The following is a 27,200-nucleotide window of genomic DNA, read 5'->3' as shown; positions in this document are numbered from 1 at the left end:
TAATGAAAATGAAGAATGAGTGGGAGAGGAAACAATTCTGAAAATCATAGGAAATCAAGAGGAAAATCAAAGGGGAAGAGGTATGGATCAAGAAGACAAGGAGATTGTTAGTACCATCAGAAACTGGGTCATACGAAGAAAGATTGTTGGACTTTAAAGAACAATTAAGGAGACAAAAAAGAAGGGAAATGGAGGAAAATATGGTAAGTAATAAATCTGAAGAGGATGCTTTGCTTCTTTCTTTAAAGAAAGTGTTGATGATTCATGGGTTTAAGATTTAGTGGCTTTATTTCATGTTACTCCCCATAGAGGTTATTTTTTTGATATTGTATAAGAGAATTTTGGGCTTGTTTATGTGAGGGTTAATGAACCCTGTCAGATTGTTAGAAAGGGAAAAATTAAGAGTGAACTAAAGAATGGGAATTATTGACTACTATAAGAGATAAGACATGTTCCAAGGCTAAGTAGGAATTTAATATTATTAGAGAAAATGGATGATGAGGGTTGCATAAAACTACTTTTAATGATTAAAAATGGAAGGTTCCAAAAGGATCCCTTGTAGTAGAAAAATATGTGAAAGTAGGTACCTTATATCTTTGTATATGTTATACTATTCATTTTACTTTAATTGTGTTGGAGGAAAATGAATGTTCAATAAAAATTACTACAATTGAGTAGGGAGATCAAACAGTTGATGTAGATTTTGATACAATGCCATGACACAATAGACTTCATCTCATGAGTGAGGAAGGTATGAAATTACTTCATTCAAAGAAATTTTTACAAGGTTTGAAATGTGTCAATATGGATTTTTGTAAAACTTGTGTATAGAAAAGAAAAGAGAATTAGTTTTGTGAAGAGATGGAACGAAAAAAAAATGAGAAATTAGAGTTTATGCATACGAGTGTATGAAAACTAGCTCAGGTATCTTTACTTGGTGGATCTCATTATTATGTTTCATGCATTGATGATGCAATTGTAAATTATTTCCTTAGACATAAATCTAATGTATTTATAACTTTTAAGAAATGAAAATGAGACTGGTAAAAGATTAAAATATCTCAGATTCAATAATGGTTGTGAGTATTATAGACATTAATTTGAAGATTATTGTTCTCCTAATGGTATTCATAGGTAAAAAAATATTATTGAGACTCCACAATAAAATGTAGTGGTTGAACACACATGAGTAAGACAATAGCAGAGCATGTAAGAAGTATGAGGTTGCATGCTAGTATACCCATTAACATGTGGGCACACAGTGTCTATATATTAAATAAATAGAGGTCCATGTACTCCTTTGAGTTTGGTATGACAAAAGAAGTATGGACTAATAAGAATCTAAGTTATTCTTTTCTCAAAACATGCGATTGTGAAACATTTTCAGACATATATTTTGAAAATAAAACTAGCATGGAAGATAAACCTAAGGAATGCATATTTGTTGGATATAAAATTGATGAATTTGGTTATAGGATTTGGGATTTTGACCATCATAAAAATGTAAGAAATGGGGATGTCACATTCAATGATAATGTGTTGTACAAAGATCTACTGCATTAACATGACATGAAGTAAAATGATTATGTAGAATTAATGGATATTATTCAAAAGGATGATGTTCTAGTAGTCTCTCGTGCACCACATAAACCACACAAAAAAATACCACACACCCTAGTGAATGATAGACAAACAAAAAGGCTCAGTAGACCTCTAGAAATATTTTCTCCCTCTTTCTATTTTATTTTATTAATAGATGTTGGTGAACCTAAATGTTATGATGAAGTTATGCATATGAATATAAATTTTTTTTTGGAGTCTCCAATCATAGAATAAATGGACTCCTTGTTGATTAACCAGATTTGAGATTAATGTTAGTTACTTATAGATAAAAGGAGTTCACATAATAAATAGGTTTATAGGTTAAAAGAAGAGGATGTAGGTAACGAAGGATTTAAAGCCAAGTTAGTTGTAAAAGGATTTGGACAGAAGAAGGGCATTGATTTTAATCAAATGCTTTCTCTTGTTGTTGAAATGACTTCTATTCTCACCATATTAAGTATTATAGCTACTAAAGATTTGCATTTGGAGCATCTTGATGTTAAAAGATCTTCTATTCATGGTGATTTAGATGAAGAGATATATATGACATATCCATATTGATTTGAAGTAAAAAGTAAGGAGAATTTAGTGTATAGATTGAAGAAAAAATTATGTGGCTTGAAGTAAGAAGCTTGCCAAGGGTACCTAAAAATTGACAGTATTATGCATGAGCATGGATATGCATGGATACACTATGTGGCATTCATATCATTATATTTATTCTAAGATATTAGATGATGATAGCTGCATCATTTTATGTTTATATGTTGATGGTATTCTTGTAGTTGGATCTACCACAGATCACATTAAGGGGTTAAAAAAATAGTTAGCACATTCATCTTATATAAAGGATTTGGGGGTAGTAAAAAAAATCTTTGAAATGAAAATTTGTAGAGATAAGAAGAACAAAAAATTTACATTATCTCAAGCTTATTATATTGAGAAGGTGTTGCAACATTTTTTAATGTAGAATGCCAAAGATGTCAACACACCTTTTTTGGTCATTTAAAATTGACTAAGGAAATGTGTCCAAAGACATAAGAAGAGGTAGATAAGATGTCCAAGGTACATTATTCTTCATGTATACAGAGCTTAATGTATGTCATGACATATAGTACGCCATATATTGTACATGTAGTGGGCTTTGTTAGTAGGTATATGAGTCATCCCAGGATTGAGAATTTGAATCCTACCAAATGGATTTTTAGATATTTGGGAGAAGCATCCAATAAATGTTTATAATTTAGGGGATCTAATACTGATTTAAAAGGTTGTACTTACTCAGATTTGGCAGGGGATCCTAATATGAGGAAGAGTACTACTTCATATTATGTATTTACTATTGGTGGGACAATAGTGAGTTGGATTTCTTGATTACAAAAGTTGAATGATTTATGCACTACACAGGTAGAGTATGTTGATGTTATAGAGTTAGCCAAGGAGATGATATGGATTTCATTCTTCATAGAAGAATCAAGACATCCATAGAGTGATAATTATCTATAAATAGATATTCAAAGTTTCATTCATCTTGCCAATAATTCAACTTTATATTCAAAGACAAAATACATGTAGTCGCAATACCATTTCTTTCCATTGGTTTTAGATGATGGAAAATTAAAGATGGACAATTTACATACTAATGATAATCCAACCTGGATATCTTTACAAAGGTAGTTAAAAGGAAGAAGCTAAACTACTCTACAACTTTAGTTGGTCTTCTAGAATGAATATAAAAAAGAAAGAACTGAGTCTAGGTCAGTTCAATCTAGTGGGAGCCTCATGTAGTATATGAGGACATAAGTTATCTTATCAGATTCAAACCTCTAGGTACTATGTCATAATTGATCTTCATCAAATTACATATATAATTTCAATGAGAAACTAATGGACCAAAAGGTTTCACAAGGATTTCTGATGAATGGATTGATAGAGCCAAAGATTTTCTCCAAGTTGCTAGATACTTATTATATACTACACCTTGAGACATTAAATGAAATTGATACATTAAGCACACATAGAGCTTGAAGGTTCAAGATTATGAAGTTTCAACTCCCAATGGACTTGAAAGTTGCTTAAAATATTCAAAATTGAGATGTCACTTATACATGTTAGAAGAATGCTTGTTGATGAGTAAATGCCTTTGTCATTTTTTCCCCTTCTGGTGGGGCGATTTGTTGTGTTTTTACAGCACACGCCTCATTTTGTGACTCAAAATAAGGACCCCCTAGTTTGATTTTCCACACCGAGACTTCTAGTCTAAAGCCTGAGTCATTTTGAACCCTCTCATGGGTCTACAAAAATTCCCAATCTCAGACTAGGAAGGCTCAAGTACTTGGAGAGAGAGAGAAAATCAATCTTTTGGACCCAATTATGCTTTAAGTATGCATATGTGCACTTCCACTAAGTGTGCACATTGTCACTTTACCCATGCTCTAAGGGTGCACACTTGCACAGGTTTGCATGTGTGCACCCTCAGAGGGTGTGCACCTTCGTAGCTATGCACCTACGAGGGTGGGCACTTGGTACACTGTCACGGACTATAAATAGACCCTGACCCCTCTACCTTCTTTACTTTCTTCCTACCTCCACTTTGGACTACACTTCCACAAATCTAACCTCACCACTCTTGCACAATTTTGCTTCCCTTGTATGAGCACTTAGCCATTTTGAAGGCTAAACTAAGCACACTTTTAATGGTGCTCTCGATGCCATAAAATGAAAACCATGCTACTTGACAAGGGAAACTAAATTCTATCTGGTTTCTAACCCATTTTATCATAACTCTAAGTCTTGTAGAGTCTATTTTTTGTGTATTCTAATACCAAGATGACTAATGATTTCTTGTTTTGTATAGATAAAATGACATCTTCATCATCTTCCATGGCAGAGAAAATGCCACCAAAACCAGTTGCATTCAAATATCAATTTGCATCTAAGAAATCAAGATTCTAGGATGGGAACATAGAGATCCAAGACCTTGACGAACACCACATCAATTGGAATGCCTTCTTGACCATTTGCAACAAACTAAGGGAGAGGTCGGTAATGATATCAAAACTGGTCTAGTCTAGTCTTATTAACAAAGAAGCATGTCCCACTTCTATTCAATCTTATGAACTAATAATGGCATTGGTGGAGCATTATGTGATTGGGGAGAAGGTAGAAAAAAGTGTCATGGGAGAGATAGTCTTGGATCTCCAAGCCCTAAAGATAGATAAATTATTTCACCTTCCAAGGGTGGATCAATAACTCCAATTCTTATATGACAGATTAAAATGGTCATACAAGGAGAATGAGAAAGAGGTGAAGGAACTAGTGCAAGTCTTATTTCTAATCGATAGAACACTCGGGCTGCAAAGTAGGCAAGGTGGATATGACTAGAGGGTATATGAAATATGACAACAGATACTCCATCATGCTCCTTACTAGAGTAATGGGCTCTGTTCTAGTTGGTCATTTACTAACATGGATGGTTCACTTTATTGAAACCATAAGGACCGCAAAGATGCCCATTCATTGGGCCACTATCCCAAGTGACAACTTGGATGACAAATTGGTCGTCATTAAGAAAGACCTTCATTTTTAGATGATATCATACATGGTGTACCTCCTAGCTACCAAAACCACTAACTATCCAGGGTTGTACAAAAAGGGAAGCATGAAAGATCCAAATGCATGGCCTTATGTGGTATACCCACAATTGGTGAAAAAGAAGCTCCCACTATAGCGTGTGGATTATAGAATGACCAATGATGGGTTCATCTTTGGGATTATTTTATTCACTAAAGGGGATTATGCTAAAATAATGTTAGTAGAGGCAATAGCTAGAATCAAAAAAATAGGTGCCTACTACATTCAATGCAAGACTTTAACATATCTTCAGGTAGTAGGTACTGTTCAGTGCCCTAAAAAGCTCCCAAGATATCCTTTGGACAAGCCAATACTCCTCGAGATAGGCTGCCAACTTAATTGTGCTTGTGACAGAGTGAGGAAACACCATAAGAAAACATCAGTCTAGCCAATCACAATTGGCACATTTGAGGTAAAGAAAAAGGAGGACATTACTACTTCTGACTCTGAATGGGATTAGTATCCCTTGCAAGAATACAACTCCCCTCGCCCATTTTTTGACAACATTGGGATTGTTCAACATTTGGTAGGGAAACAACTTGTACATGTTGATGCCCTAGAATATGATTGGAAGAACATAATAGATGAATATGATGTCTCCATAAGGGAATATTGTAGGATGATTCTATATCTAGCAAGAAATGTGTTGAAAATGAAGATTCCTCTAAAGGTTGTAGAAAAGGATACTCCATAATTCATGTATCATTTTTACAATAGAGACAAAATCTATGATAGGTCGATCAGGTCAGACATGTAGTTGAGCTGACAAGGAAATGGATCTAGAATCCCTTTTGGATGGATCCAATTCCCTAGGCCATACTTCATCAAGCCACAACTAGGCCTCAAAAGGGTAAAGGTGAAAAGTTCATTATACCAACCTACCCCACTCAATCCCTAGTAAGGCCAAAAATGTTACATCAACATGAGTGGAAAATTGAGTACTTCACAAAAGATAAGGGAAAGAAGAGAAAAAGGGTATTTTTAAGGGAAAAGAATCAAGCGGCTATGGTGCAAGCACCTCTAGAATAAGCACAACCCCAACAAGGGAAAGATGAACCTCAAACTAAATAAGATAAACCTCTAGACAAAGTGCAACCAGAGAAGAAGGAAGAGGAACAAATAGAGGAACAAAGGATCCCACTACCAACAACTATAGAGGAAGAAGCCTCCCACTTAGCTCCAAAGAGAATGAGAATATAAACAATTATGGTGGGTATACAGAGGAGAAGATTGAAGAAGAAAAATACTTTGTCCCCATAGGTTCCAAAGACCATCACAAAAGCTGTGGATGAGGAAGGAGTGGAACAAATAGAGTTTTTCAACTTGAGCCAAAGAACCCACTCATCTAAAGCCATAGAGGAAGAGAGAAGCTCTACATTGACCTCTCCATCTACTGCAAGAGAGCCTATCCAAGTATCAACTTTAGAAGATGACCAAAAAACTGGATAGTACAGATGAAGAGAGAAGGAACAAATAGAGAACAAAGGGCCCCACTATCAACAACTATAGAGGAAGAATCGTCCCACTCAACTCCAAAGGTAGCAAGAACATAAACACCTATGGTGGGAGGAGATTGAAGAAGAAAAATACTTTGTCCCCATAGGTCCTAGAGACCATCATGGAAGCTGAGGATGAGGAAGGAGGGGAACAAATAGATTTTGTCACCTTGAGCTAGAGAATCCGCTCAGCTAAAGTGGTAGAGGAAGAGAGAAGTTCTACGTTGACACCTCCATCTTTGCCAAGAGAGCCTATCCAAGTATCAAGTTTAGAAGATGAAAAAAAAAAGTGGAGAGTAGAGATGGAGAGTGAAGGAACTGATATCTTTGACCTTTCAAATTTTTACTTTATGCTAGTGGCAAAGGAAGAGGAACAAACAAAGGAACAAAGGTTCCCACTGCCAACAACTATAGTGGATGAATCCTCCTACTCGGCTCCAAGGAGATTGAGAACATAAAAAACTATGGTGGGAGGAAATTGAAGAAGAAAAGTACTTTATCCCCATAGGTTCCAAAGACCATTGTGGAAGAGGAGGGAGAGGAAAAAATAGAGTTTTTTCCTTGAGCTAGAGAATCTGCTCAACCAAAGCTATAGAGGAAGAGAGAAGCTCTACATTGACACCTCCATCTACTGCAAGAGAGCCTATCCAAGTATCAACTTTAGAAGATGAACAAAAAGTGGATAGTAGAGATGGAGCATAGAGGACCTGATGTCTTTGACCTATTAGATTTTAACTTTATGCCAGTGGAGAAGGAAGAGGAACAAAAAAAGGAACAAAGGGTCTCATTTCTTACAACTATAGAGGAAGAAGCCTCCCATTTAACTCTAAAGAGAGTGAGAACATAAATGACTATGGTGGGTATACAGAGGAGGAAATTGAAGAAGAAAAATACTTTGTCCCCATAGGTTTTAGAGGCCATCATATAAGTCGAGGATGAGGAAGGAGGGGAACAAATAAAAAATTTCACCTTGAGCTAGAGAACCTGCTCAACCAAAGCTATAGAGGAAGAGAGAAGCTCTACATTGACACCTTCATCTGCTCCAAGAGATCCTATCCAAGTATCAAATTCAAAAGATGAATGAAAAAAGTTGATAGTAGAAATGGAGAGTGAAGGAGCTTATGTCTTTTACCTCTCATATTTTTACTTTATGTTAGTGGGCCCTAAGATCATTAGAGAGAAGATTAGAGACACTCCCACAAGTGAGCCATTAGGAGAGGATTGGAATCAATTGCCTCCTTTGCCTCAAGGACCTCTAGGCATTCCACCACCACCACCACCATGACAAGATATGGTCATTCTAGATAAAGTGTTAGTTCTCCACTTCCTCTGGTTATTCAAGTAGACATAGAAGAACAAGGAACCAAAGAAGGAGAACTCCAACATATTCAAGCCAATGAAGTATCTGAGGAAGTACAAATAGTGGACATAAATTTAAAAACTCCTCAAGATACAGAGGCTAGGTCCTTGGCCCAACAGAGAACAGAGATTCCTTCTAAAGATCTTCCTCGGCATGAGAGGATCTCAAAGAGAAATGATAAGGGAAAGGAGCTTGCTACATAACCAACCTCTTCAACTAAATATATGTCACCTATGGGGACCACATTTTCATGGATGAAGTGGCATGTTATGTTTCAATAGAAAAGGAAGTTGGACCTAATAGAAGAGGAAGGAATGAAGGAACTAATTAAAGTGATAAAGAAGCTTGAACCACCTAAGGGTGATCCTAGAACATTGACTTTCATAATGAAGAACCAAGACCAGGACCTTCTTACACATATCATTGTTCCTCCTCCTCACACTGACACCGAAGAACTGGCTCTGAAAGATCACCAAATCAAGAATGTTATGTTGGGAAAGCCCATGACAAACACAACCAAAGTAATGATCACCATAGGCATGGAGGTGTTCCAACACATGGACCAAGATGAATGAGAACTATTAACACTATGCAAGAAGAATGAGCTACTCAAAGGCTACCTGAATGAAGTAATGGGACCTACTTGCCTAGAGAATCTAGAGGTCACTCTTAAAGAGGAAATAGGAAGAAAATGGGTAAGAACATAGTTGGATTTGTTTTTGGAGGCATGTCAGCAATGGCAGGATAGTTTTGAAGAGAGAGGAGTACAAATAATACAGGAAAATTTCAACATGTTGCACAACGTCTAATCAAATGCTGACAAGTTGGTTTCCATAGTGAACTGAGATTTTGGGCTAATGGATGAAGTACGTACTTGGGCCAAGGACTTACAGGCATTAAGATCAATAAAGGGTCAGAGGTACCAAATGTTAATGGAGCTATATGCTATAGAGGAGCTTGATAATCTTGATATTGGATTGAAAAGAAATACACAAGAAATAAATTAATGAAGGAATTGCATGAGGAGATCCAACAGATTAAAGACAAAGCTCAAGAGCGATTTTTGGAAGAAGAGAGGTACTATAATGCCATGTTTCTTGAGATTTTTGAAGATGAGACTAAGACCGATATTTTTATGATGCAATTAGTACTCCAATAGTTTAGTCAAGCATTTTAATAAGTTTTGTCAGAAGATGACATCAGATAAGTGTTTAAAACTCAAAAAGAACCATTCAAACGGGACACCAATCTTGAGTATTTTGCGTAGACTTGGATAGAAGCTAGTAATTATCAATAAGTAGAGAAGAATAAGTACAAGGCTTTAAATTTATTGGAAGTTTCTCAAGTAGAAAATGTGATAGAGAAATTCAAGAATAAATATACAAAGATCATTTTTGGTTTGAAGGCAAGAAAACCCAAATGCTGGAAATTTAGTTTTGACACTTAGAAGCTTTTTTGGATTTTTGAAACCTATTACCAAGGTGTGTAGGTGCACAAATGCACTTTTCATAGAGACGTGTTTATAGTTTGTAAGTAGTAATGTGCTGACAGTTAACTGCTAGTTCCTAATTTAGAGCATTTCATCCACCAGAAACATATTTTAGTGATAGTTCAACTCCCAAAAACACCTAAATAATGCCAAGCTTCCATTTTTAGAATTCCCAAAGACTTCCAGATCATCTCATGGCTTCTATATTCTTATCTTTTCATTCTTTGATTATTTTTAAGTCATATAAAGGCTCATGCACCTGCTAATGGATTCAAACAAGGGTGGAGACCTACTTAGCTCCATTTAGAGAGTCAATTTGTATATAATCAGATTTGTTTTATTAGTTTTTTAGCATAAGTTTGCATTTAAAGATATCTCACTCCCAAAAAAAATGGAGGATATTATTTCTTATAAATACTTGGATGTAATATGTACTCTAGGTCATTATTTTGATGCAATACTATATGCTATTAGTTCTTTCATTCTTAGTGTAGTAAATCTTGCCAAAGTGTGTTATTTTTGTGATTGCATTTTCATGAATAATAATGAAGACAATGGTTTTATTGTGTTTTTATGATTGTGTGACCTTTTAGTTCTAGTGTTTTCCTTAAGCTAACAAATTTTTCTATTGTGAAAAATTCAAGAAAGGGTCATCTTTGTTCTTGCATAGAATATTGTCTCATGTGAGTGCACTCTCTATGGCCTGGAAATTTGATGAAATGTTAAACATCTTTCATTTTATTGATTTCCCATTTATGATTGTGTTGGTGGAGTTGAGGAAGTGTTTCTCCTAATTTGGTTGGTTTCCTACCCGATCCTTGTGATAATTTAATTTGAAAACATGTTGTTACTATTGGTTTATGTCCATTAGGAATATCCCTTTTAGTTATTTTATTTAAGCTCTCATTGATCTACCTTTGTAATTTTCTTTTCAAGTGCTTGGTTAAAATAGGAATTCATATAGTTTAATTGATGAATTGCATTCATCATAGAATAGAAAATATAAAACTATATCTCTTTTTGGGTTATATTTCAAACAATAACATATTGTAAAGATTGTTTTGAACCAACAAAGGCCTCCTCATGAACACACATATTTTATCTTTAATTGAGTGAACCCAGTAGGTTGAAAAACCCACCTAGAACCTTGGAGTTGGTTCTCAATCATCTTTTCAAGAGAGGGTTTTGAAAGGATCCCTATCATTTAGCATTGTGTAAAATGACATGTTACAATATTAATCATAGTTCAAGGTTGAACTCAATGCCTAATGGATTTTTACATACAAAATATTTGATGATAATGAAGAAGGAGAAGGTGAATATGTGTGACAATTTTAGGCATCAGCTATTGCATAACATAAAGAAATTGAAGAAGACAAGAAGTGTGATGTTCAATTTTGAGGCACTACTAACACACCTATTCTTCTAGGTTATCTAGTAGCTCCCTATTATACCTATAGGGAATGGGGGAAAAAAAAATAGTGCAATATGAACTTGGTGACCTACTACTACAAGAAATAATTAGAGGATAATATTGTTTAAGACATAAAAAAAATGATGAAAAAGTTATAAATTGAGGTGAAGCAGAGATACAGAATACCACCCTCACTAGTGGAGAAGTAAAAAGAGAACATATGTTTCATGTTGACATAGATGTAACTTGTATAGAGGTATTTGAGCTGAGGCTTACATTAATAGACTCTATGGGATATGAAATGAATGAAGATATAATTGAGGGGTATGCAAAGAACATACTAGAATATAAAAAGGACAAAGACACTCCCAAATGGGGAACCTATGTAGAGAAGATCAGAGAAGTAGAGAGAAATATCTACAACAAGGAAATCAAGAAACTTTTCACTATTCTCAAGGAATGTAGCATGACAAGGAAGGAATATGAAAAAGTTAAGGGTATAGCCTTGGAAATGAAGGCTAGTTGATATACTAAGGTACTTGTAGCCACACCTCTGGTAGTGACAGGACCTTCTAAGGGAGTCAACATAAAAGAGTCATCTTCATAGATACCTATTGTGCCCTATGCAATAGTTGCACAAGTGCAAGCCCTACAAGTGAAACAATAGAAGCTTGATGAAGAAGTGCATATTGTTGAGGAGAAATCCACAACTCCTCTAAGCATACAAAACTTAGAGAGACTCACCAATGTTCGAATTGAACCTACAAAGTTGACAAGTAGGAAGAGAGTCAAGAAGTAGGCCAAAGGACCTGGTACGAGAAGAAAAACTCTTAAATTTATTTTAATAGAATAAGAAGATTCAAAGGACAAAGAGGAAACCAAGGACAAGCCCATAGGGAAGGTGGTAGGTGAAGCCATAACATTGATAGAAAAGAAGGTTTGGAAACGTAAGGTAGAAAACTTAAATGTAAAGATCATTGATAGTGATAATTTCACTCAATTGAATAAATTACAATATGTATAGCAACATGGATAGATTATAGTTAGATAATGCAGTTGTGAGAAACATGATTTTGAAGAATAAAAGGTTTGACAATGTACAAAGACATATACCAAAGGACTTGTATAATAGATTTATAAATAGAAAAAGAAGAGTTATAGATGAAGATAAGAAAATTAGGGGGAATATGATCAGAAAGATTTGAAAAGTTAATACTAATGATGACATAAACAATATAGTGAAGGTTATTCAACCTTTGTTAAGGAATGAAAGAAGAGAAAACATTTTTATTGGAGGAAACTGTGAGGAGGTTAACAAGGAAATAGAGAAAGTTATCATCAACTACATTCAACCTCTACGCATAAGGTAACAGAATAGAGCACGAAGATAGGGGGAAAATCCCTATGGCGATTGAATAGATGGCTTCAACAAAAATTGAAGAAAAAATGTTGAGGACACAAGGATGAAAGTTCTATCTTCACATATCTCCATAGGGTCTGACACTATGAAATTTGGTGCAAAAAAAGTAAAAGTGAACATCATAGAAGATCCTTTCAAGGATCTTGGGCCAAGCATTATTGGCAATATTTTTGACTACACTAGCTCTGATGAAGAAGAGGAGAAAAGAAAATGAAGCAAAATAAAGGAAAAGACAACAAGAAGAGAGGATGAAGAAGGAAAGAGAAGAAAAGAAATAAAGAGAAGAGGAAAGGAAGAAGAAATAAGAAGATAAGAAAAATAAATAAGAAGAGGAGAAGAAGAGAAAAGAAAAGGAAGCAAAGAAAAGGAAGGAAGAAGAAAAGAAGATGAAGAAAAGAATAAGAGAGAAAAGGAGAAGAAGAAGAGATAAGAAGAGGAGGAGAAGATAAAGATGGGAGACTAAAAGAGAAGAGAAGAAGATAAAAGAAAAGAGGAAAATGAAGAAAATGAGAAAATGGAGCACAATTGGAAGCTTATGATGCAAGAAATTGCATTCCAACCTCAGCGAAATATGTCAACATAGAAGTTGACAAAGTTGTTTTCCAACATGAAGTAGATGAGTTATGGGTCACACCTATGACGTGCTTGTCACTAGTAACTTCTACACTCCCTAAAAAATTTGATGATGATGATGATGATGACCAAAAGGGTCTCATATCCTCCTTGAGAAATCTCTTGGAGAAGAAAAAAATAGTCAAGTCTTTGGAAAGAACATTGGAAAATTACTTGAAAGAATGAAAAAGGTAGTGTCTTCCAACATAGCTGAACCTAGCATGCACAAGAAAACCAAGCATATGGTAAAAAAAATTGATGTGGAATTCACAAAACTAATAGACATTGTAGTAGTTCAAGCACAGATAAGGCATGACACACAAGAGTTTGTCACAGTTATTATGACATACCTAAGTACAAAGATCAGTATATTCAGCACAGATGAAGTTACAGGTAAAATACCAATAAGTGCAAAGAACTGGACATAACAAAGTATATCAAAAAATGTTTAGTAATTGGTCAAGGAATTATTTCAGTCATAAAATAATTACTTAATTATTTAGGGATGACATCCTAGATGTTTACCCTAAGTTAGCATGACATGTGAAAGTATCAAGCTAACTATACTAGAGTTTTGTGAAAGAAAAGAGTATAACTATAGAGATCACTACTTGTGAAGTATGCAAACAAAAATGTGAATTGAATGATATGTGAATCGAAATTATATGGTGTATATGTGAACTAATAATGTGACATGAAAACTTATAGGAGATACCTAACATGTGAATTATGATGTAAGATCATAGATATGCGAAGTACAACAAACAACAAATAAGAGGTTATTGTATCTATCTTGTTTTGTTTAAAGCACTAAATTATATAATTGCATGTTTGGGACGTGGGCTCTTCTTGCATATAGTTGTAATTGTAATACCAACTTCTAATGGGGTTGAGGCTTTAAATAGGGCCTAGTCCTTTAACAAGGACTGAGATACTATATGCACTTCATAGACTCCTAACAAGGTCAATATCCTTAACATGATTCTTTTATTTAATGGTTTCCCTAGTTAACAAAATATGGTCTTATGAATTCTCTTTTTTTATACATTTATTTACTATTTAACATTATTGGTTTACGTTCATAAGCATGTTGTGAAGTAATTTATAATATCTAGTTGTGGGAAAACATTTGTAGAATACTGATTCACCCCAACTTTTAGTATTATCTATTTCTAATAGATATTTATGGTGATGAAAATGGTTTCATTAACATTGAAGATAAAACTTGTGATTATTATGATGATATTGGTGCATAATAGTATATTTCACTTATTTGAGGCTACAAGGATAAGAAAGTTATCTCTTGTCCAATAACTTCAGAATGAAATCAAGTTGATATTTTTGCATCTCATTTGCTAGGGGAAGGAATATTTTGTATATTTAAAATTCAAGTTCACGTGAGTGATAACTACAAGAAATAAATATATACTATTCTCAAATAAATGGACAAAATTCCATTACACCTAATATGTGCAAACAAATTTGTAGCACGTAATGCACCTGTTATTTTATTGCACAAGTTAACAACACTAGTTGTGTGCTAATTTTCAATGAGTGTGCACTTCAAGTGTGCTAATTCATAATGGAAAAATTAAGTCCAAGTTAATACCTATCAAAGCAATATTCTCATTAACAAAACTTGAGACTTGCCAAAGAAACATGCTCCGCTATAAAAGTTTTAACCCTATCAAGATAAAAAGGTGAGTTCAAACAAGTTTAAATCATTTTATAGTAATAGTCTTGTAAAACATGATTTAGATCAACTAGGAAATCTTTCCACCAAATTTATTGGTTTAAAGCTATGCTTGAGTAAAATAATAATAAAAACTTTGTGATGATTACATGATAACCCCTTAGATTAAGAGGGGTGTTAACATATTTATCATTATGGTTTATGAATTAGCTTATATTTTAGTTTGGTAGTTTTTTTTAGTAGTTTGATTGTTTCATGAATAAGTTATTTATGTAATCAATATCTATAAATAAGTGACACTTATATTTGAATTATCTTTGATCTTATTACATTCATGTGTCCAATAATTGATACCCATCATATTGCAATGTGACATTCATTATGCCAAAATACAACACAAAAAATTGACACAATATAAATACAAATCCAACCATGATTTTCTCAAACAATTCCTAACATGATATGGACAACATATGATATTCCTACAATGTGGCATAAGTGATTTTTGATGGGAAGAAAGAACTTAAATTTAAAATACTTTTTACCCTAGAATCAAAGTGAGTTTGATGGTATCCACATCACACATTAATTCAATGTGCTATGTCCATTGATGTGTCATACCGCCTCTAAGTGTAAAGGAAATGATATCTCATTATCAATCTTTGGCTACATTGCATGAATGACTAAAGTTGTGACCCTAAATTGAACTACCACATCTTTGAGAAATCATATTAAAAAATCTACAATTATCCTTCGATGATATATCTTGCATATCTTTAGTAGAGATCAAAGATTGTGTGATTAGACCATTAATATTTTCTAACCTCATGGATCAAAGAAAAATCAAAGAACACCTAGATTCTATCATTATTTATAATAATATCTCGTTCTTATTGATGTTGAGAGATTTGACTACTTAAAGACTTCAAGGCAAACCTAGTTGTTGTTTCCACTTGGAATGTTCCCATGATTTCTACTCTTCAATCCAACCCAAGAGGCTTCTATGTTGTATGAACTTTCCATAGCTTACCTTCTTATGGCCATCACATGAGAAATTCAATAACCTACAAATTTCACCACTTACCCAAACCTTCACTCTTCATAGTTTCATTCAAGTAACCAACCCCTTGATATTATAAGATTTTGTCATCAAAATGGCTTTAAGGCTTGCAAACATGTTCACCATTTCCCAAACTTTCATAATCCAACAAATTGATCTTTCATAACAACCCTTGATATCCTAATACATCACTTGTACAGTTAGGCTTACTAGTAGTACTATTAGAAATTAGGCCTCCTAATCAAATATTCTTGTGTTATCTCCAAATATTTCTTAATAGACTAGGCAAAAAAAAAATCATTCTAGATGATGTTTTCAAAGCTCTATAAGATTCCAAAATTTTAGGTCTGGGTTCTTCCTTTAGACCACCCAATATAATTTCTACCTATGATCCCTAATAGGCTTAAAATAGACACTTTTACAAAGCAATTCCATGATCCATGCTTTCTCTTGACTTTCTCTTATCTTAACAAAATATCTCTATAGTTTCTCATTCACTCTTTCTAATTCTTTCTCATTATGATTCGACTCTTCAATGAAGATGAGTACTTGTCCAAGATCATTATTCAACTTATGACATTCCTCACCTTTATCTTGCAAGGATTGTTCAAAAATTGTTTGATCTTCAATTTCTTCACTCTTTGTAATCCCTAGATTTCTCATCAATTTATTTCCTTGATATGATGAATACTCAACAAGATCTTGCATTTTATCTTTGGCTTTATTTAGTTACTCTTTCAAATTATCAATGAATTTATCACATTCCCTTGATTTTCCCTTTAATTAAAGAGTCTAAGCTTTGATTTTTCAAGAACATCTAGAGTTCTCAAGAGTTGAGTCATAGTACTACTAGATGTTGTCATTAGGATTCTCACTTGTAATGTCCCCTACTTAGTGCGACCATCAGTGTTAGTAGATTAGCCTATTATAGGAGCTTATGTAGGCTAGTAAAGTGATTAGGGAGCTCATTTAGCAATATTTGAGGAGTTATAATTTTTAGTAAGTCAATAGGAGTTAAATGATATTTGAATTTTAGGTGTTCAACTTGGTATATTTGGTTGAGCTCCTTCCGACGAGCTACCATACATGGTATTTTGAGTTTGACTCATATGATTTTAATGCTAAAGTTAATTTACTTTATTATAAAGTGATAATTAAATAAAGGTCTTGTTGGTGTGATTTTTCATAGTACAGAAAATTTTTGATATTTGGGTAAAAAATTAGTTATGCCTTTGTTTTGTGGCACCCTCGTTTTCAAATTTTTGAAAAAGGTATTTTCTTCAAGAATTTTGACGGGGCATTTTATCCTAATGTTTTATTTATGTCAAAATGCCTTTGGTAAACCTTTCATGTACCTTTAATTGCGATATTCTATTTGAAAGGACGCCAAGTTGAAGTGTTTTTCAATCACCATTGATCTATCAGAGATCAAGGGTCAGCGCATCCCCACATTATAGAGTTGTAGGTCTTTAAGCAATGTGGGGAAGTGCATTTGCGACACGTAGGCCCTGATGTTTTATGAGATCCAGTATGCCACAAAAGCTCTTGTATGTCAGCTTTGTCAGTACTTTTGCACACATTTTGTTTTTTCATGATATCATTGGTGGATTCGTTGCCAGAGCTATGAAGATTACTTACCAAGCAGTATCACCGTTGATCTTGTCTTGATCAATGGTTGGCGCATCTCCGCATAATAAAGATGCAAGTTTTTTAAGTAATGCAGGGAAGCACATTTGTGACGCATGGCAAAGTGGAGTCAGGTATTTTTTTTTCAATATGCTACACTGCAAACGACTGATGACATGTAATGCTAGGTGTGCACAGAAGGGTTTTTGATTGCTTAATGAATGTGAAGTCTTATCACCGTTGATCTTGTCTTGATCAATGGTTGGCACATCCCCACATAATAAAGATGCAGGTTTTTAAGTAATGCGAGGAAGCGCATTAGTGATGCATGTTTGTGATGACGTCAATCACTTGCTTTCTTAGAAGAAGATACGATATCCGATGGTGTGAAGTGTTGTCAAACAGTATGAGCTAATATGGTAGTTTCCTATTGGTCAGTACAGATAGCTGGTTTTTAATACAAAATGGATTATTTTGATCGTCGACCTTGTCTTGATCGACGGTTGGCACATCCCTACATTATGAAGATGTAGGTTTTTAAGTAATGCGGGGAAGCACAATGGTGACACGTAGCATTTTTCTAAAAAGACTGTAAAGCTTGTTATTTTTAAATCAAGACCATGTGATCTAATAAAATCTATGGATGGGATTCAAATTTGAGTGCAAATTGTGGGCAATGATTACTGAGAGTAAATGTGATCTAGACCTGGTGCGTGCGATTTTAATTCATAAAAAAAACCCATGATTTCACCATTAATGAATCACCAAAGCGCAAAAAGAAAAGGGCATTCAAGATTTCAAAGCTAAGGCACAGAATTTCTTGGTTAATACTCCAGTAAAATTGCAAAAGATGTCATATAGTGCAGAAGTGTGATTTTTGGCGGGTAATTGCTCTGTGACTTTTTGAGTAAAATTTGAAGCATCTGCTATTGTGAATTTTCAAAAGTTTCATTAAAAATGCCGCCCCGAAAAGAGTTTACTGGACAAAAAGATTATCTAAAACGTTCAGTGCATGATGATTTTCTCAAACAATTCCACTTATCAGTGTATGAAATAACTAAGGGAAGGGAACTCATTCCAAAAAACCCTAGATTAGTCATGGTAGAAGGATTTTATGACAAAGCTAATTGGATAAGGGATGCTCAGGTTTCCATGGGAGGTTTGGAGTTGTTTAAGAAATGGTTTTCAGAGCGAAAACGGGACACTCCTATGAGCAATGTATGGGAATTTGACATTGGAAAATTAGTAGTCCCTAGTGTCTTATTTGATAGTGATTTATTGATGGACTTGGCAAAGAAGTATGATCCTATCACAGGGTGGGTAAAAAATCATTCAGGGGTCAACCTTTTTAGGGTTTTCCCTGAGCTATTCAGTGAGGTTTTCAACCTAAACCCTAACCACGCTGTGCATGAAATCATTGATCTGGATGATTTTCAAGCTAGATATGATGCACGAGTGTACTTAAGAATAGGGCCACTACAGGAGCATGCTGCTAGGGTTGGTAATTTGCCTATGATCACAGCCAGTACTCCAGAGCCATTGTTAAGAAGACATTTCAATCTGAGAGCTCAAGCACTATATTTTTCTCTTTGCAAGATCTTGGGGATAGATGAGGGTGATCAAATTCCAAGTTCTTTGGTCCTTATAATTGCTCAAACCCTTCAATTTGGAATGAGTACCATTTTGGATTTTGCCACTTTCCTAGCAAAAGAGATTCACAACGGTCTGGTTGGAATAGCAAAGGGGAAAGTAAACAAAAAATTTTGTTGGTATTCATTGATGATGCATGTATGTTTATACAAAGGATATACTTTCTTCTCCAAGGGTATGGAGTTAGAAAAAAAAAGGACGGAGAAAGGAATCCAGTGCAGTTATGGAGTGTGGATATGACTTCAGAGGCCACTAATGCTAGTTATGTAAGATTTGACAGGTTTTTTGCATCAAAGCTTAGACTGCTTTTAAGAGGAGATAGCCCTAGAATCCCACAAGAATTATTAGAATTGGTCAAACCTAAGGACCATGCTAAAGGGCTACTTGTCAGTCACAACTGGGGGGATATAATTCCCTACAATGTTTCAACAGTAATAAGAGTTTATGGTTTCTTAGGAAAACCTCATGTGTTACCTTTTCATGTACCTTTGAAGATAGGGATAGCTGAGCTCTTATGGAAGATAGGTACTATAGATGAGAGGGAATTGGTCAAGAAGGGAACTTTCTTTCCAATGGTTACTATAGTGCATGATTTTGGTTTTGTTAAAAAGGGGTGGAAGCATTTAAATTTGTTTTTGAATAAATATAACATGGCAGAATCTCACACCAGATTCATTGACCGTGAAGGATTCTATGATCTATTAAGAGAAAGGGTGAGAGATTTCCATATGGTACATCAAGTTTACTATCCAGAAGATATACTCAGAAATATTTTCACATTGCAGGAGCAAGAATTAAGGAAAGAGAAATGGATAGTTTTCAGTAAAAACTGGAATTCATTAATGCTTTTGACCCCCAGTATGACCCATTGAAAGATAAGAAATACTGGGGAGATAAAATACAGGAATTAATGAATAATTTTTCTATAATAATTCAAACTATGAATGAAAAGAAAGATATATTTATTAAGACACACCCAGACAAGGTAGCAGAAATATAAAGAAGAATGAGTGGTAGAAATGTGGTAACTCCTGTCCAATATACATTACAGAAAAGGGCAAGTTATGTCATGGTTCAAAGTGTGCAATAGGTACCCCCTCATAAGGAGCCAAGGTCAAGAAGTCCATCTGCAGCTAGCTCTCCAAAAAGACAAAAATTAGAGCAGGGGTCTTCTTCTTCTCAAAAAGAACAATACTCCCCAAGCCAGTCTCCAATCCAGATAGATGATGAAGCATCTCTAAAGGAACAACTTAGAAAAATGGGAGGAGAAGGGGATGTGATTGTCACTTCTACAGACCTGGATATTGGAGAGTCACAAGAGCCTCCTACACCTTCCTTGGACTTGACCATTGCTGATTACCAAGGTAAGGAAATTGACCCAATTGTTGCCCAGGCTTTTGAAAGATTTATTAATGATGAAAATTTTGTAAGATCTAGGGCTTTTCTCAGTTTTTATAGAGATTAAATATAAAGAATGTTGACAAAGCCTATGAGATGATCAAGGCTGAGTAAGTAAATAAATCTAACCTGGTTATCAAGGAAGAGGTAAAATCAAAGTTTTTGAGTGATTTTGCCCAGTTCACTCCTAAAGCTAGAAGGCAAATAGTTAGACAATCAGGAGTCCTCCTTCTGCCAGAATGGGATATAGCAAATGCTATTGTTTTTTATTCAGTAAGGAATCAGAAGGATGTTCAACTAACAAGTGTTGAAGAAGTACTATAGGCTCATAGAGGGGTCAAATTTAGTGATGACCACCAAGACCTTGTTTTGTGGTCCATAGATAAGAGAGAAAGTACCAAGATGCATGAGTTTCCTGCTACAGAACATACTGGTACATTGATAGTATATGGGGCTGGTGAGGTAAGTAGTAAACAAGTAATGGGAACAGCTTCAGAAATGCTAAAATTGGGTGGTGTTGTATCTGGACAAGAAGAAGATAAGTTTGCCCAACTCAATGCTAGGTTTGAAGAAGTTTTGAAAGCATATGAGGAAAGGGGTATACAGATACAATCACTGGAAAACAAAATGTCTCAAATGGAGAGGATACTTGGAAAAAGAAAAATGAGAGAATCCAGTGCACCTACAATTGCATACCCTTCACAGCCATTGGTTGGATCTGGATCAACCCCTATTATTGAAATACTTGACACCCTTGAAAGGCCTCAATTCTATATTGCAGAGGACTTTGAAGAGGAAAAAAAAAATTGCATGAGTTGTAGATAGAATTGAGAAATCAATATGAAGAGAAATTAAAGAAGGGTGTGATATATTTGAGGGATAAAATACAATGGTCAACCTTTTTTGATCAGTTGACAAGAATTACAACCCTCATGGATGAGTTGAACAGGGATAAGGATAAAATGACTCCTCTTGCACAGAAATGGAGGGAAAGGAATAATGATATTACAATCATATGTATATCTACAGTCCAAATGCCTTATCATCAAGTTGAGAAAATTTTTGATCTATTAAATAAGCTAGAAAATTTTGATGATAAAAGAGATTCTTTACAGAAAAGATTAACACTCTATTTTTCCAAATATATTGCTGAAAAATTCACCCTATTTCCTTGTGCTTTAGAATCTATTGATACAATAAAGGAAAAGGAAAAGTGGAAAAGGGAGATGGATGAGTTATTCAATGAAAGAATAATAAACATCATGAGTGAAACTAGCCATTGGTTCTAGGCAAAGACGAATGAAGAGCTAGTAAAAATACAATTATTTTATACTGCTATGAGAAAAGAATTTGATGATTTAGAAGAAAGTGCAAATTCTTTAATAATGATACAAAGAGAAGCTCTAAGTTTTGATTGATCAGATGATGATGCTTTTAATAAATGGAAAAACCAGTTTCTAGAACAAATGTCAGAAGATGATGAGGAGGAAAATGCAAAAGTAAAAGTCATCCTCGTAGTTAATAATAAGGACATGGAAAATCCCCAGGTTAAAATAAATTTACAGGTAACTGAAGATGATACATCACTTTCAAACCTCATGGCTATTTACTCTGAGGATGAAGAATAATTGAAGAATCAGATCTTATTTTCTTGTTTCAACAACTGAGAAGCATAACAGAAAGGGACCCACCAAGGATTGTTCGATGTATTAGCTTTTCTGTTATTTGTTTTTGTCTTTTATGATAGACATTTGTTAGTATCCTTTGGAAGACACATGTCACTTTCTTTAGCCTGAAGCTTGTTGCATCTCACACTATTTAAGTGAGATTCCAAGGCTAAAGAATGGTCCAAATTCTATTTCTTCTAAGTATTGTGCTTAGTCTGGTTTTTGGTCCAAATTTTGAAAGCAAGTTTGTAATGTATTTTTCTGTCAATCCTCTGAGAATACATGAATATAGAATGAGTTGTGCTTCTTTCTGAAGGCCATTCTGAGTCTATTGTAAAGGATATACCATTTTCAAAGGAAATGAATACAAATTATGAACTATCCCCATATCAGTTCTTTCTGAATTTTGTCTCCTTTTAAATATTTAGCTACCTTGATGTTGTATGAGTAAAAGCTTGTGCAATTGAATGCAATCTAGTTAGGTTGTATATCCATTTATCATTGCTGTTAATTCAATGGATTAAATAGAGGCTTTGATGAATGTGATAAGATTTCTTAAGTATTGAAAAGGATTTTGAATGATAAGTTCTGATAAGAATTGTTGATAGAATTTGTTGTAAGGCAATAAAATAGATCTAAGAATTTTCTATAGACTCTTAACCCCAATGGATTAGGCATTGATCAAGTTATTTCAGCTGGAGGAGAAATATATTATAAATGGTTATTCAAATGCATCATCAAATCAAATTTTACTTTTATTTCTTGTAGATCTTCAAAGTTGGCCAGCACTTGTCCGCATGGAATGTTTTAGCTTCAGTTAGCCATTGTTGTTAAAAACATCTGCAAATCTATAGAAGAATTATTGGCCATATCTATTTATGGGATGTGTTTACCAAGTTAGTAAGAATTATGTATATGTTTGAGGATCTTGAAATGAGAATCAGAATGAAACTAAGAATAATCCTCATACAGTTGTTCTAGTTTTGAACCATCCCTAGGTACACCCACCCTAGTTTTGCAGAGCCAAAAGAGTAGAAAACCATCTGTGGTTTTGTTGAAGTTGGGTCCAAATACCTTACATATGCAATTGTTAATAAGAATAGGCTAGTCTTTAGATTGTGTATGTACTGTCATTTTGGTATTAAGCATTTTGTTGCTTAGTAGTTTTAGTGCCTTTTAAAGCACCAACAGGTCTTATCAATTAAGTCACTTTATTATAAAGTTGTTTTAAAAGGGTATTTTCCCATTTATCCCACATTCTTATGCAAATGAAGTCGACTTCTTATGGGACTTTATATTCTCTTGGTTGTAATGAGTTGGGACATGCTTGGATGAACTTATTATGCTATTGGATTTCTAGAAAATCTAATTTTTGAGCTTGGAGGACAAAACCCCACTTTTCTAGCATTCTCTTTCTCGTTGAAAGAGATAGTCAAGAGAATTATCAGGTGTTTTCATTCAAGAAACACAGTGGGATTTATTGGTGATTTTACACATGATTTAAGAGCTCTAAAGTTTAGTTTATGCAGCCATGAATAGTGTTTTCTATAGTTTTGGTGAATAGTGATTTTGTTACAATGCACGTGAATAGTGTTTTTCCTATAGTGCTCGTGAACAGTGTTGTTAGGATAAACCACAGACAGAAATAAAAACTACATGCAAATATAACCAATAACAGAAAATAATACATCACACAAAAATGAACAAAAGGCACCAAGATTTAACGTGGTTCACCTAGTCCCTGGGCTACGTCCACCAAACAACAAGTTCGATCTTATTACAATCCAGTGATTACAACTTGATTACAATTCGTAATCCCTTACAACTCAATACCACTGCAAGAATCAATTTCGCATCACAACCTAATGCAAAATACCCAACCCTACACCCTTTTATACAGGTATTAAATCGCTTTAGGGTTATAACATGTCAGCCATAATTAGCCATAACTTTAGTGGTGAATCTACGAATGGAAAATAGTACCAAAAAAAATTCTATGAATGGCGAATAGTACCAAATTTTTTTTTTTGGGGCGATGCCCTGAATACCACTAATTATGAAGTATGTACAGTACTTTCCTGACCAGTCACCACAATCTAACAAGTGTTTTGCTATAGTGCATGCTAATAGTGAAATTTCTTTGTATCATGAATAGTGCTACTATAGTGTATGAATAGTGTTGAATTGAGTCGTCATGGCCACTCTTTACCAATTTAAAGTAGGGACGTTGTCATTTCATCTGTAGATCACTACTTCGAGGTTCCTTCCATCATACTGTTCTTTTTAGGCATTGTAATTGTTGAATATCAGTCTAAATATTTGTTGCAACCTATAAAGAACTTGTATGTAAACATTTCTATTGCAGAATCCATATTTTATTAGCAAATAAGGAGGGTCTAGACTTTGCATATTTTTTGTTGTATGTTGATAAGTGTTTGTCAAAATGCCATGTTGAAAATAACACTCTAATTGATAATAGTTAGTAGTCTGTAACTCTCCTCAAAAAACAAAAAAGGGGTGGTTATTACATCCCTTAAGTTGTTAGGCTCCTTTGAAGGAACTAGATTCTTATACAAATTAATAGGATGAGGATGGACCAAGAGAGGGGGTTAATTGATGCAACAATATTCTTTTATCTTTTCCTTAATTCTAAACCACAATTAAAAATTTTAATATAGAAGAAACAAAATAAAACTTGAGATCCAAAAGATGAGCATCATAACGCCATGTTTTTTTATTGAGGAAAGTATAGTTAATTGATAACTCCAATAGGGATGATACCCACAAATATCTCACAACTACAATAATAAGGTTCCCTATTAAACATTGTTTGGGTAAAGGCTTAAGTACAAAAAGGGGAATGCACTTGCATTCAATCTTATGATCTAGAACTTACTGCTCAACTATACAATTAAAATACATCATGGCGTAAATCCAATGACATAATCAAGATGAACTTATGATCATATACTGAACTAACTAGTAGCATCACAAATTCTTCTATGGTTCCTAAGAAGCTTTAAAAGGAAATATACTCTTTGAACATTGGATATGCATTTGAAAATTATGTTTACCAATTTTACTTCACATCCAACATGATCAACAACCATTGCAATAAACATTTGATCCCAAATGTCAAGCCATAAAAAAAATGAGTAACTTTGTTGGCTTCCAAAATTACACATGTACAATCCTTCACTCTTGTGTAACCAAATTATCAAATAATTACATGATAGCCAAGATAAGTCATCTCTAATTTTGGCTCTAGACAAATGTATCATTTATTTGAGACTTAATACTGATTTATCATCGATAGTGATGGATTATACCAGTTGCTATGTTCTTCACAAAAACTTTCAACCTAATGTTTGATAGTGAATATCGCATGCATATGTTGACATCTAGGTCTGCAATCATTGCATTAGACATAATCTAATGAAGAATGCTCTGGTTAATACATTAAACACATTACAAAAAAAGAAGAAATAAAATTAATTTTTTAGAACAAAATATGGGCTTCTTATTATCACCACAAATGAGGAATGATAGAATTAAGACTTATAATATCCTAACCTACATGGGCACCTTCATTATAGTAATCTATAAGAGAAAGTTGTGAACTATCACCCAAAATGGTCCTAGACAATGTACATGAATTTTTTAAGTAGGCAATTTTATACCACCTAGGAAGGTTCCAGACACTCAAACATAATATCTAGGGCTGACAAACCCTAACAATACATATAGAGTCAGCCAAATACACCTTTGACATTTATTTTGAAGGATTTTTTTCAGCCCAACTTTGAAAGGATGTAACATCTAAACCATTTCTCCAATTGGCTATTATAACCACTTTTCAAAATCCTCGACTTTTGATAAACAGACTTAGATTCACACAAGTGCCCATGTATCAAGTTTTTGGGCCTTATATAGGAATGTTTAGGCCTTTAAAACTGAGCCTAAAGTTTTTGTATAAAAAAAGTATACCAAAACTCCTCAATAAACTTAGTGATACTTATGATATGGCATTGAGCCTCAACTAGTGGATTCATATGATTGAGATAAACCTCCACCTCTGAAATTAGGACATTCTAAGCTCATACAATTAACTTATTAAATAGCAAGCTTCCACAGAAAAAAACTATGCATTAAGAAAACCATTTTTCAAACAACTTCAACAAAATATTTTTTGGTAATATAAGATTACTTTTACACCTAGGATGCTCTTTCATTAGACACCTAGGGTAATTTGATAAGTGATCTCGTCACATCTTAGACGGTCAGAGGAAAACCAAGATAGTTAACCTCCTACCTTGCTAGCCATTATGAATCTTTTACTAGCCTCCCTTTCCATATGACTAGACATTCTTCATAAGTTTTTTTCCTTGTACTTTTTCCAACACGAGTGTCCTGTATCTCCCCAATCTCCTTTGTAGTTGAACCAGCTATTGGAATACTCCATTTTGTTTCTGAAACTTCATCTCCATCACATCCTTCATAACACTCCATCAAATCTAAAATCTTAAATACTAGTGAAACATTAAATTGAGTAGGTAATTCCATTTCATAGGCATTTTCAGAATCATGGCTCTTCATGATCATGCATGGTCCAAACTTCTTTATTTTCAGCTTATTATATGTACCCATTAGAAAAAGCTCCTTTCTCAAACGAACCATGACTTCATCTTCAATTTGAAACTCCTTATACCTCCTTTTCACATCTTCCTTAGTATTATTAGATTACTATAATGAAGGTGCCCAAATTATAATTTGGAATGAAAATTTACTAGTAGTCCTATTGAAAAAATACTCAACTTAGCAACCTTCCTTTTCAAATTCTCAGACACCTTTTCAATGTGCATCAAATACTCCTCTAACATCTTACTAAAGATCAAAATATCATCTAGGTAAATAGTGATAGACTTACCCAGAAACTCTTTGAATTCCTCATGAAAGTTCTTAATGCATTGATTACCCCAAAAGATATGACTAACTACTTGTACAACCCTTCCCTTGTCTTGAAGATAGTCTTCCACTCATCTCCTTCTCTAATGTGAATATGGTGGTACCCACTCTTCAA

The sequence above is a fragment of the Cupressus sempervirens genome, chromosome 3 (assembly GCF_028749045.1).
Source record: "Cupressus sempervirens isolate cs-2001-9-10 chromosome 3, ASM2874904v1, whole genome shotgun sequence".
Taxonomy (NCBI): Eukaryota; Viridiplantae; Streptophyta; class Pinopsida; order Cupressales; family Cupressaceae; genus Cupressus; species Cupressus sempervirens.
Note: the sequence above shows the minus strand (reverse complement) of the source record.